This window comes from Pan paniscus, chromosome 1, assembly GCF_029289425.2.
Source record: "Pan paniscus chromosome 1, NHGRI_mPanPan1-v2.0_pri, whole genome shotgun sequence".
Taxonomy (NCBI): Eukaryota; Metazoa; Chordata; class Mammalia; order Primates; family Hominidae; genus Pan; species Pan paniscus.
In genome coordinates, this window is record NC_073249.2 from 116416264 (window position 1) to 116426549 (window position 10286).

The following is a 10286-nucleotide window of genomic DNA, read 5'->3' on the forward strand; positions in this document are numbered from 1 at the left end:
TTCACCGATATCAACCTCCATCTCCAAGACTTGCCACTATTTATGGTCTTACAAAATAGTCCTGAATTCACTCTTGTTTAAGTTATATTTTTCATGATAAATGTAGTGCAGATTATTGAAAATGTAAGAAATAAAGAAAAAAATCCACTCGCAACACAATCTCAACATAACCATTTTTGGTATGTTGGCACATTTTCCCCATCATTTTTCCCAGCATGTGTAGTAGTTGTTGTTATTGTGTAGTTTTAACAGCTTTATCGAGGTATAACTTATACACTACAAAATGCATTCATTTTTAGACTAAGTATTAATGTTTTGGTAAATTTATAGATTTATATATCCATCACCCCCAAAAGTTCACTCCTGCCACTTGTCAGTCAATCCCTACTCCCGCCCCAAGCCCCAGGCTACCACTGTTCTGCTTTATTTCTCTATAGATGTGCCATTTCTGGCAATTTCACAGGAGTGGAGTCATATGATATGTGTTTCTTATGTCTGTCTTCTTTCACTTAGCATGTTTGAGGTGCATCCATGTTATAGCATATACCAGTAGTCTATTTCTTTTTTATTGCTGAATAGCATTCCATTGTATGGATATAGCACATTGTGTTAATCCAGCAGTTGGTGGACATTTGGATTCCTTTCTGTTTCTAGCTATATTGACTATTCCTGCTATAAGTATTCTCATATAAGTCTTTGTGTGGACATATGTTTTTATTTCTCTTGGTTGGATACCTATAAATAAATTGCTAATATAGTAGGTATATGCTTAACTTTGTAAAGAAACTACAAATTATTTACCAAAGTAGATTCACCATTTTACATTTTCACCAACAATGAATGAGTGTTTCAATTTCTCCCTATTCTCACCAACAGATGTTATCCTCAGTCTTTTATATTACAGTTTTGTAGTGTGTAGTGATATCTTTTTGTGCTTCTCTTTTTTTTTTTGGCTTCACTGTTCTGATCATTATGCTTTAAATTTGTATTTCATAATGACTAATGATGGGAATATCTTTTCATGTGCTTATTATCCATTAGTATATGTTCTTTGGTGAGATGCCTATTCAGTTATCTTGCCCATTTTTAAATTTGTTTTTCTTTTTTACTGAGTTATAGAAATTCTTCATATATTCTGCATGTGAGTTCCTTGTTAGATGGAGTGAGAAGAGCAGAGAGGGGCCAGGTGCAGTGGCTCATGCCTGTAATCCCAGCATTTTGGGAGTCCAAAGCGGGAGGATTGCTTGAGGCCAGGAGTTTGAAACCAGCTTATGCAACATGGTGAGACCTTGTCTCTACAAAAAGTAATTTTTTGTAGGATTTGCTAATATGTTTTCCTAGCTTGGATCTATGTTTTCATTTTCTTAATGGTGTCTTTGAAATGCAAACGTTTTTAATTCAGCAAGGTTTAATTTATCAATTTGTTCTTTTATATATCATGCTTCTTTAGCGTCATATCTAAGAAATCTTTGAGTAACCGAAGGTCACAAGGTCAAAACATTTTCTGTTTTTTCTAGAAATTATATAGTTTTAGCTCTTTTGGTTAGGTCTAATGATCCATTTTGAGCTGATTTTTGTTTATGACATTAGGAAAAGGTCTATGTACATGTGTTCATGTTGCATATAGCTGTTCAGTTGTTCTAGCGCCATTTGTTGAAAGACTTCTTTCTACCTTTGCATCTTTATCAAAAATCAATTGTCCATATACGTGTGAATCAATTGCTGGACTTTCTTTACTACTCCATTTATCTATTTGTCTATCTTGACACCAATACCACATTGTTTTTATCACTGCAGCCTTGTAGTAAGTCTTGAAATAATATAGTATTAGCCCTCTAATCTTGTTCTTTCTCAAAATTGCTTTGGTTATTCTAGGTTCCTTGCAGTATTGTATAGCTCAATTTGTCAATTTCTGTTAAAAATTCTGCCAAGATTTTTATTGAGATTCTATTGAATATGTGGATTAATTTAAGAAGAAGTGATGTCTTGGAATGCAGTCTATTTTTCCAATTATTTAGGTCTTTCATTTCTACCATTAATGCTTCAGAATTTTCAGTGTATAGGTCTTTCACATCCTTTCTCAGATTTGTCCCTAAGTATCTTATATTTTAATGCTATTGTAAATGGGGTTTTTAAATCTCAATTTATAATTGTTTGTTGTATTTAGAAAAATGATTGATTTTTGTACATTGATCTTGTATTGTGACATCTCTCTAAACTCACTTATGAATTCTAGTAGCTCTTTTGGTAGATTCCATTGGATTTTCTACATAAATAACCATGCCACCTGTGAATAAAGATAATTTGGCTTCTTCCTTTCCAATCTAGATGTGATTTATTTCTTTTCCTTACCTTATTGTGCTGGGTACAAGCTCCAATAGAATCTTAAATAGAAATGGTGAAAGCAGAAATCCTCGTCTTCTTGATGTTAGAAGGAAAGCATTCCGTCTTTCATCATTAAGTATAATGTTGGTTACAGGTTTTTTTATAGATGTATTTTATTAGGTCAAAAAAACTCCCTTTATTCCTAGTTTGCTGAAAGATGTTATCACAAGTGAATACTGAATATTGTCAAACATTTTTCTCTGCCTATTAAGATAATCATGTGGTTTTGCTTTTTCATATTTTTCATATGGTGAATTACATTGATTTCTTAAAGTTAAACCAACCTTGAATTTCTATGACAAACTCCATTTGGTCATGATGTATTATTCTTTTCTTATAATTTTGTATTTGATTTCATACGTTTTTATTCGGTTTGTACGTCTATGTTCATGAAGCATATTGTCCTGTAGTTTTCTTTACTGGTGATGTTTTTGTCTGGTTTTGGTATAAGTGTAATGCTGGCCTCACATAATGGATTGAAAAGTATTATCTTTTCCATTTTCTAAAAGAATTTGTGTAGAATTATTTCTTCCTTAAACATTTGGTAGCATTAGTCAGTTTAGCATCTGAACCTGGAATTTTCTTTGTTTTTAACCAAGAAAATTAGTTAAAACTAAGCAGGTTTTAAACTACATATTTATTTTTTAAATAACTATGGGGTACTGGGTTATTTGTTTCCTTTGTGTGAGGTTTGGTAGTTTATGTCTCTCACGGAATTTCTCCATTTCAACCAAGTTGTCCAATTTATTGGCATAGAGTTGTTTAGAATTTCCCTCATTGTCCTTTTGAGGTCTGTAGAGTTAATAGTAATGTCATCTCTCTCATTTCTGATATTGGTTATTTCTCTTTTTTTCTGGTTAGACTGGCTAGATACTTATCTATTTTATTAATCTTCTTAAAGTACCAGTTTTGATTTCATGGATTTTATCTATTGTTCTCTGTTTTATCAATTTCCATTCTAATCTTTATTATTTCCTTCCTTCTGCTCATTTTGGGTTTCACTTGCTCTCCTTTTTCTAGTTTCTTAAGTTGGAAACGAGGTCATTGATGTAAGATCTTCTTTTCTAATATAAGCATATAATTTTATCTTCACTCTGCCATGGCTAGAAATCCTACCCCTTGTTGTTGCTTTTTAATGAAGTTATAATCAGGCTGTATATACAATTTTATGTATTTTATTGGGCTAAGGCATTATGCCATGTGAAGCTATGGTTAAAATTAGCACACTAATCCATTTTTTATGGAAACCGTTAAAAATATTAGCTAATGAACACTTACCCACCCAGCAAACAAGGAGTGGGACTCTGCAGGACAGAGCAAGTCAGACACCAAAGCCAATATCCGCACCCAGGAATCCCCAGAGATTGGTTGTCCAAGAGGGTCATATGGAGGCGCTTCAGTTATTTTAGAATTTCAAGAAGCCTGAGAGAAAGTCACACTATTACATGTGACAAGCCTGCCCAGGCAAAACAGAATGTCAAGTGACTCTACTTGGGGCTGAATTCTCACACTTTAGTGAGAGTGAGGCAGTCCACAGCCTCTCACGCCAGCCAGAAGCTATGTTGGTTGTTACAAACGTTCAGGTTGTTAACGGTGGATAGACGCACTCACTCATCATTACATAATAAGAGCAGTTTGTTTTGCAGGCAAGATGATCCAACACACGGGGCCGCTGGGGGTGTGTGGGAAGGATATTTTAAAAGGAACTTTCAGTGATAATGAACAAAACTCAGGAGCTATGTGGATGACAGGAGCACCTAGGTGACCGACTTTACCCACTTCAAATGCTACCTTGACCCTAGCACTCTCTCCACCCTGCATCCTCACCTCAGACCATCTGTTGGTTAGGCCAACAGCTCACCATCCATTCATGCCCTGCCTAGACCAACAGCTCACTGTTCATGCCCTACCCTGCCCTGCCCAGCCCTCCTCTCTGGCCTTCTGCCACGTGAGGTTCTTAGCAGCACAGCCTTCACCTCCGAGAAGGCGCAATGGGAAAGACAGGTGAGACGATGGGCAGCCATGCCTGGGAGACAGAGTTTGCTGGCTACGGTGGGCAGACGTTCCCACCAATCACAGTAGACCACAAAACAACAGGAAGACCTGGGCTGTGGATGGGGCGGTGATCAGTGAGTTCCTGGAACCCGTGTTTGCCGGGTGCACCCAAGAAGAGTGAGGGGATCTCTAAGACACTGTCTACACTGAGAGCCTCCAAGGCTAACCTGCCTGACATGGTTCACACAGAGGGAAAGGAGAAGAGAGGGTCTGAAAGGAGAGGCCGGGATGTGTGAGGACAGGGGTATGTTAGGGATATCCAATTTGGTCTGGGGGCTGAGAAGTCTAATAGGAGCCTCCTTGCCCTGCATACCCACCAAATTTCTCTCTCTCTCTCTCTCTCTCTCTCGCTCTCTCTCTCTCTCTCTCATTAACCTGCTCTCAGGAAGCTCACACAATCGCAGTTCACAGCAGCATTTGCTACAGGGCCCGTGAACAGGGAGAGGTGGTCTCCTAGGACATTAAGTCGGCTTGGAGAGACTGGGAGCTGTCCAGGGGAGGGCTGAGGGGTTTGTCAGGCAGAGAGTGTTTGTTACTTAACCACACTAAAGCTTCTGTTTCTGGGTTTTGTATTTTTAGAATGCGGAAGGGGAGGTGTTGTCAGAGAGGTGACCTCAGGTGACTGAAAGTGCTGGGGTTTAAGGGCTTAACAAATAGGTGGCGAAAAATATCAAACCCTCAAAATCTCCCCTGACCTTTTATCTCTTAGGACCCGGGATACGGGATGCGCAGGGAGCCAGGCGCGGCTGGTTAAGAAGCCCTGCCTGTGGCTGTCCACTCCCGGTCTCTCCCTGCTGCGTGGGCGTTGACGGCTGCAGCCCTCCCAGATTGCTGCATCGCCGCCCGAGCCACAGTGTGCAGATACCGCTGCATGTGGCGCCCTCTGGCGGCCAGTGGCAGCTCGTGCGTCTGTCTTTTCTGCAGAGCTGATTTCCACCTTGTATGTGTAGGAGGGGCCTCCTTTACAAAGAACCAGCCATACCCTTGGGAGTGGGAGCAGATTTCATAGCCGAGACAGGAGAGCTTGTAAGAACTTCCTATGTGCCAGGCACAAGGTTAAAACCGGTATTATCATACATACATTCATTCGTTTTCCTAGTGTGTGCCAGGCATCTCCTAGGAAGTAATGTGTAAGCAGAGGCCCCATAAAGGAATTACATAAAGTAATGTGTAAGCAGAGAAAGTCATGAGCATGTTTGGGGGTACAGTCTCCCAGCGAGTGGGGACAGCCAGGCCACAGGGATGCATTCTTTGGGTGTGGAGACCAGGAAGGAGGCAGCTGCAGAGGGTGGTTGGAAATGAGGTCAGAAAGGTGTCCAGGGGACAGACGGTACAGAGCCTTCTGGGCCATAGGACTTCAGGCTTAGTTCTGAGAGCAGTGAACAACTATTGGACTTTGAACAAAGGCATAAAACAACTCGATTTATGTTGTTTATAAAATCACTCTGGCTTCTGCGAGGGCATGAATAGGAACAGGGAGGCCTGTGAGGAGCCCAGGTGAGAGGAGAGCATCTGGGGCCAGGTTTGCTTCGCCTGCCAGAAGAGATAAGACATCTGGTTCAGAAGATGGTCTGAAGGCAGAGGCCATAGGAATCCCTGTTGGATTAGCCAAAGGCTGTGTCCCAGGGTTTGGGCCTGAGCAACTGGATGAGGGAGGAGTGGTGCTACTCAGAGGGATGGGGGTTCAGGTGTGGGGGCATGGGAAGGAAGCAAGAATTTGGTTTGGGATGTGCCATGTTTGAGCTGCCAATTAGACTCTAAGTCATGATGTTCGGTGCACCTGAGCAGGCTCTCTACCCTCTCCATCCTCTCCTTATGTTCCTTTCGTGGCTCTCCTGGGTCTTTTTCCCATCTGAGGGCCACCCAAGCTGCCTCATCCTACCTCCGAAAGGAAAGGAAGCCCACACAGAGCAGCAATTCCACAGGGAAAGAACTGAGGGAAGGCAGCCACATTCCAGGGCCACACCCCAACTGGATGGCAAGGTCAGAGGCAGTCAGGGTTCTAGGCTCCATTCTCCAGAGAGGAATTAAAAGAGGATAAAATGCCTTTTCTCACACACTGACAGGTCACTCACATGTCAGCCAGGAGTGCAGTGGCACGATCATACCTCACTGTAACCTCGAACTCTTGGACTCAAGTGATCCTCCCACCTCAGGCTCCCAAGTAGCTAAGACTACAGGTGGGTGCCATCATGCCCAGATAATTTTTTTAAATTATTTTTTGTAGAGACAGGGTCTCACTATGTTGCACAAGCTGGTTTCAAACTCCTGGCCTCAAGCAATCCTCCTGCTTTGGCCTCCCAAAATGCTGGGATTACAGGCATGAGCCGCCGCACCCAGGCCCTCTCTGCTCTTCTCACTCCATCTACATTCTCATCCTGGGGGATCTCATTCTCACCCTTGGCTTCAATGACCCCTCCATGATGATGACTTTCAACTCTCCATTCCCTACCCTCTACCTCTCTCCTAAGCATCAGGCCAGCATTGCCATCTGCCCTGTTGACAAGGAACAGGCCCATCAGAGCAGCCCCACAAACCCCCATGTATGTCAGAACTGCCCACCATGTGAGCTCCATCCCTCGACACATGCATGAGTGCACACACACAGGTGCACATGCACTGCGCACACCACCCCTCTGAAGCCCTGTGAAGGCCCCTCCACACTCTCTCTCCCTCTCCCATCTCGCTGATCACTGAATCCTGCACTCCCTGTAATGTCTCCCTTTTGGTGCTTTTCTCTTCATCACTGCCTTCATCCCTTCTACCGTTCACCTATTGAACAAATGGCCTGAGTCCAGACCCTTGACATCTCTGAGGGGAAGCAACCTCCTCCTTACCAGTTTCCTGCCTCTGCTCTTAGACCCATCCTTTCCACTATACTCCACATTTCCCAAGTTATCTTTCTGAAGCATAGATTGGATCCTGTCTCTCCCACTCAGAACTCTCAATGGCTCCCTATCACCTACAGGACAACCTGAACTCCTCAGCATGACTTCAAGGCCTTTCTCAGTCTTCCCCCATCGACCTCTCATCTTACCATGTCCTCCCACACTGCTCGCTCCTGGCACTCCATCTGGCGCAGAGTCCCTGGCACAGGTGAGGCTGCTTCTCTGGTCTGTCCCTGTTGTGCCTTTTTCCTGGAATCCACTCACCCATTTGGGTATTTAGCTCACAAATATGTATTAAGCTCCCAGTGTGCTCCAGGCACTGGGGGTACAGGAGAGAACAAAATCCTCAAAATCCCTCCTCACACAGTGTGAGACAGGCTGTTGCAGAGAGCCCTTCTCCAGGGAGTGAATGAATGAAGCAGGCAGCGAGGCATGCAGATTGCCCATGCAGAATGCCCAAGCTTCACTTCAACGCCTCTTTCGGGGTCTTTGGACATTCTGCTCCTCCGTAAAGACATCTCTCAATGTCCATCCTTGGTGAAGGCTTTCCTCTTCTTAGGTGCTTTTGTACTTTATTCTTCAATTTAAGCCAATTCATTCTGCCTTGGGTTAGAGTAATTGTTGACAATTCTGCTTCCTTATCCATCCTTCTAGGGAAGGAACTAGTATTTATCAAGCACCTCCTCTGTGCCACGCTCTGTGTGTCCCCCACAGTGCTTGGCTCGATGCCTGGTTAGAGCTGGGGCTAGAGGACAGACCATGACTCAGCTCCTGCCTTTTGCACCCAGCTGCTGGTTATGTGGCTACAGGCAAACCACTCAGCCTCACCAAGCTTGTTTCTGTAACTGTTGAATGGGAGTGAACATAGCACCTGCCTCTGTTAGGAATTATCCTTCTCACATAGCCTGGAGAGTTTCAGTTAGACCCTGGCTCGGTTGTTCCCAGGCTCTGTTGTTTTTTCCTTAGGAACCATGCTGGCTTATTTATGATCTAACTCTGGGGTCCCATGTTTCTTAAAGAAAGAACTTTTTCTTATTTCCAGAAAGCTCCTGGACTTTGGAAAGGTGCAGCTGGAAGAGAAGGGAAGTGATGCGCAGCCCCCTATGAAGTCACTCCACCTTCTGACTTCCACCCTCTACCCTGCTGTCCCACAGAGCTGACCTGACAACTGCCACGGCCCCTGACCCTGACTAGATGAACCTGGGTGGTGGGGGTGGGGGTGGGGCTGCATTGCCAGCCCCTCATCATCTCAGGAAGTGAAGCCTGGGCCAGGGGCTACAGATGCCCCATCTCTCCAGGCTGACTTGGGGATCTGCAGGTTACAGAGTCCCTGATTTAACCCAGCAGATTCTAATGGCCAGAGTTCAGAGAAGAGAGGAATTCCTTTGAGGCATGCAGAACCCTTAAAGCATGGCTCTGCCCAGGTCCAAAGACCCCTGGAGAGCCCTATACCACATCCTCAAGGCAGAAAGAAACTCAGGTCTCTCTTTTTCTGAATTGGTGAGGCTCTTTTCTCCTCCCATCTGGTTTCCACTTCCTTAGGCACGTCCCTGAACCCATGTGGCCACTGGGTGGCACTGTTGGATGAGCCTAGAATTTCAGGTGAACAGCAAGCATCCCAAGACTCCTGGTTGCGAGTGTGAGAGGGACAGGAAACCACAGAGGTTCTCCTCCCCAGGCGCCCCGACCCTCTGTCCTTCCTCCTAGCTGTCGTTTGTGCCCCAGGCTCTCTTCCACTCCTAAGTCATCTTCCCTGTACTCTTCTAGACACACGTTGCTTCTGCAACACCAGGAATGCCAGGATGATTTAGCCACCTCCTCACTCCTCTACCTTTCCCTCCCCTGCTTCAAAGACTTGGGTCGATCGAAGCACCAAAGCATCACTGTTGCTGACACTAACAAGTAGTGCCAAGGGATTGCCTTTAAGGAAGATCAGGAGCGGAACATCTGGTGGCAAAGAAAATCTTTCTAATAGCCCCATTCTAGTGACCAACTTCAACCTCCTCATAGCAGGAGAGTTCGGGAGTAGGGGACTTAGGATGTTTTGTTCTTTTAATCAATTCAGAAAATATGTATGTTTGAAATAAAAATAAAAATACTTGAGCCAGAGAGGCTGAGTCACTCCAGAGCCTCAGATTTGAGTTCCCAGGGCAAGCCCCACTGCCTGTCCACACGAGAGTTTACTCCATTCAACAAACACATTTTTTTATCCAACTGTTTTCTACCTAGTCTTTCATGCCTCTAATTCTACTTCCTTAGCATTCAGGTAAGGCCCTAGGTAAGTGGTGTGTGGCAGGCGGGCCCTGCTGTGTTCTTACAGGTCGCCTTTGGGTGCCTTAGGCCATGAAACTTCCAGTAGGGCCAGTCATTTTCCTCAGGTTGAACTTCAGGAAACTCCTCACTGCAATTTCAGCCCGTTTCTGCAAGGCCTCAGAGTCAAAGATTCCCTGTGTTCCCTTTGTAATGACCCTTCTTGGACTCAGAGAACATCATTAAGATGCACTGAGCATCAGGTTTGCACTGTTTGGAATGTTTGCAGGATTCGTTTTCAAAATGATTTGGCATCTTTGAAAGTCCTTTCTCCCTTTTAAACAGGCAGTGACATGTGTTGGGGTAACGGTTGATGTGGGGATCAGCAAAGTCTGGGCTGGAATCCCAGCTCTGCCACTTACTAGAGCCATGCAACCTTGAGCAGGTCCTATGACCTCTGAGCCTTGATGTCCTCTCAGCAAAATAGTGACAGTAGGAGGACCCATGGTGCCAGTGGAGATAAAGGAGGTATATGCATTCATCTGCTTAAGACTCCCATTCCTCAGCCAGGTAAAGTTGAAGAACGAATCATAGAATAAGAAGTAGCCCAGCTTTCCCATTTTACAGATGAAGAAACTGGGGCCCAAAGAGGGGAAGTGACTTACCAGGTCACCTGGTAATAAAGTCAGGACAGAAACTGGCAGGCCA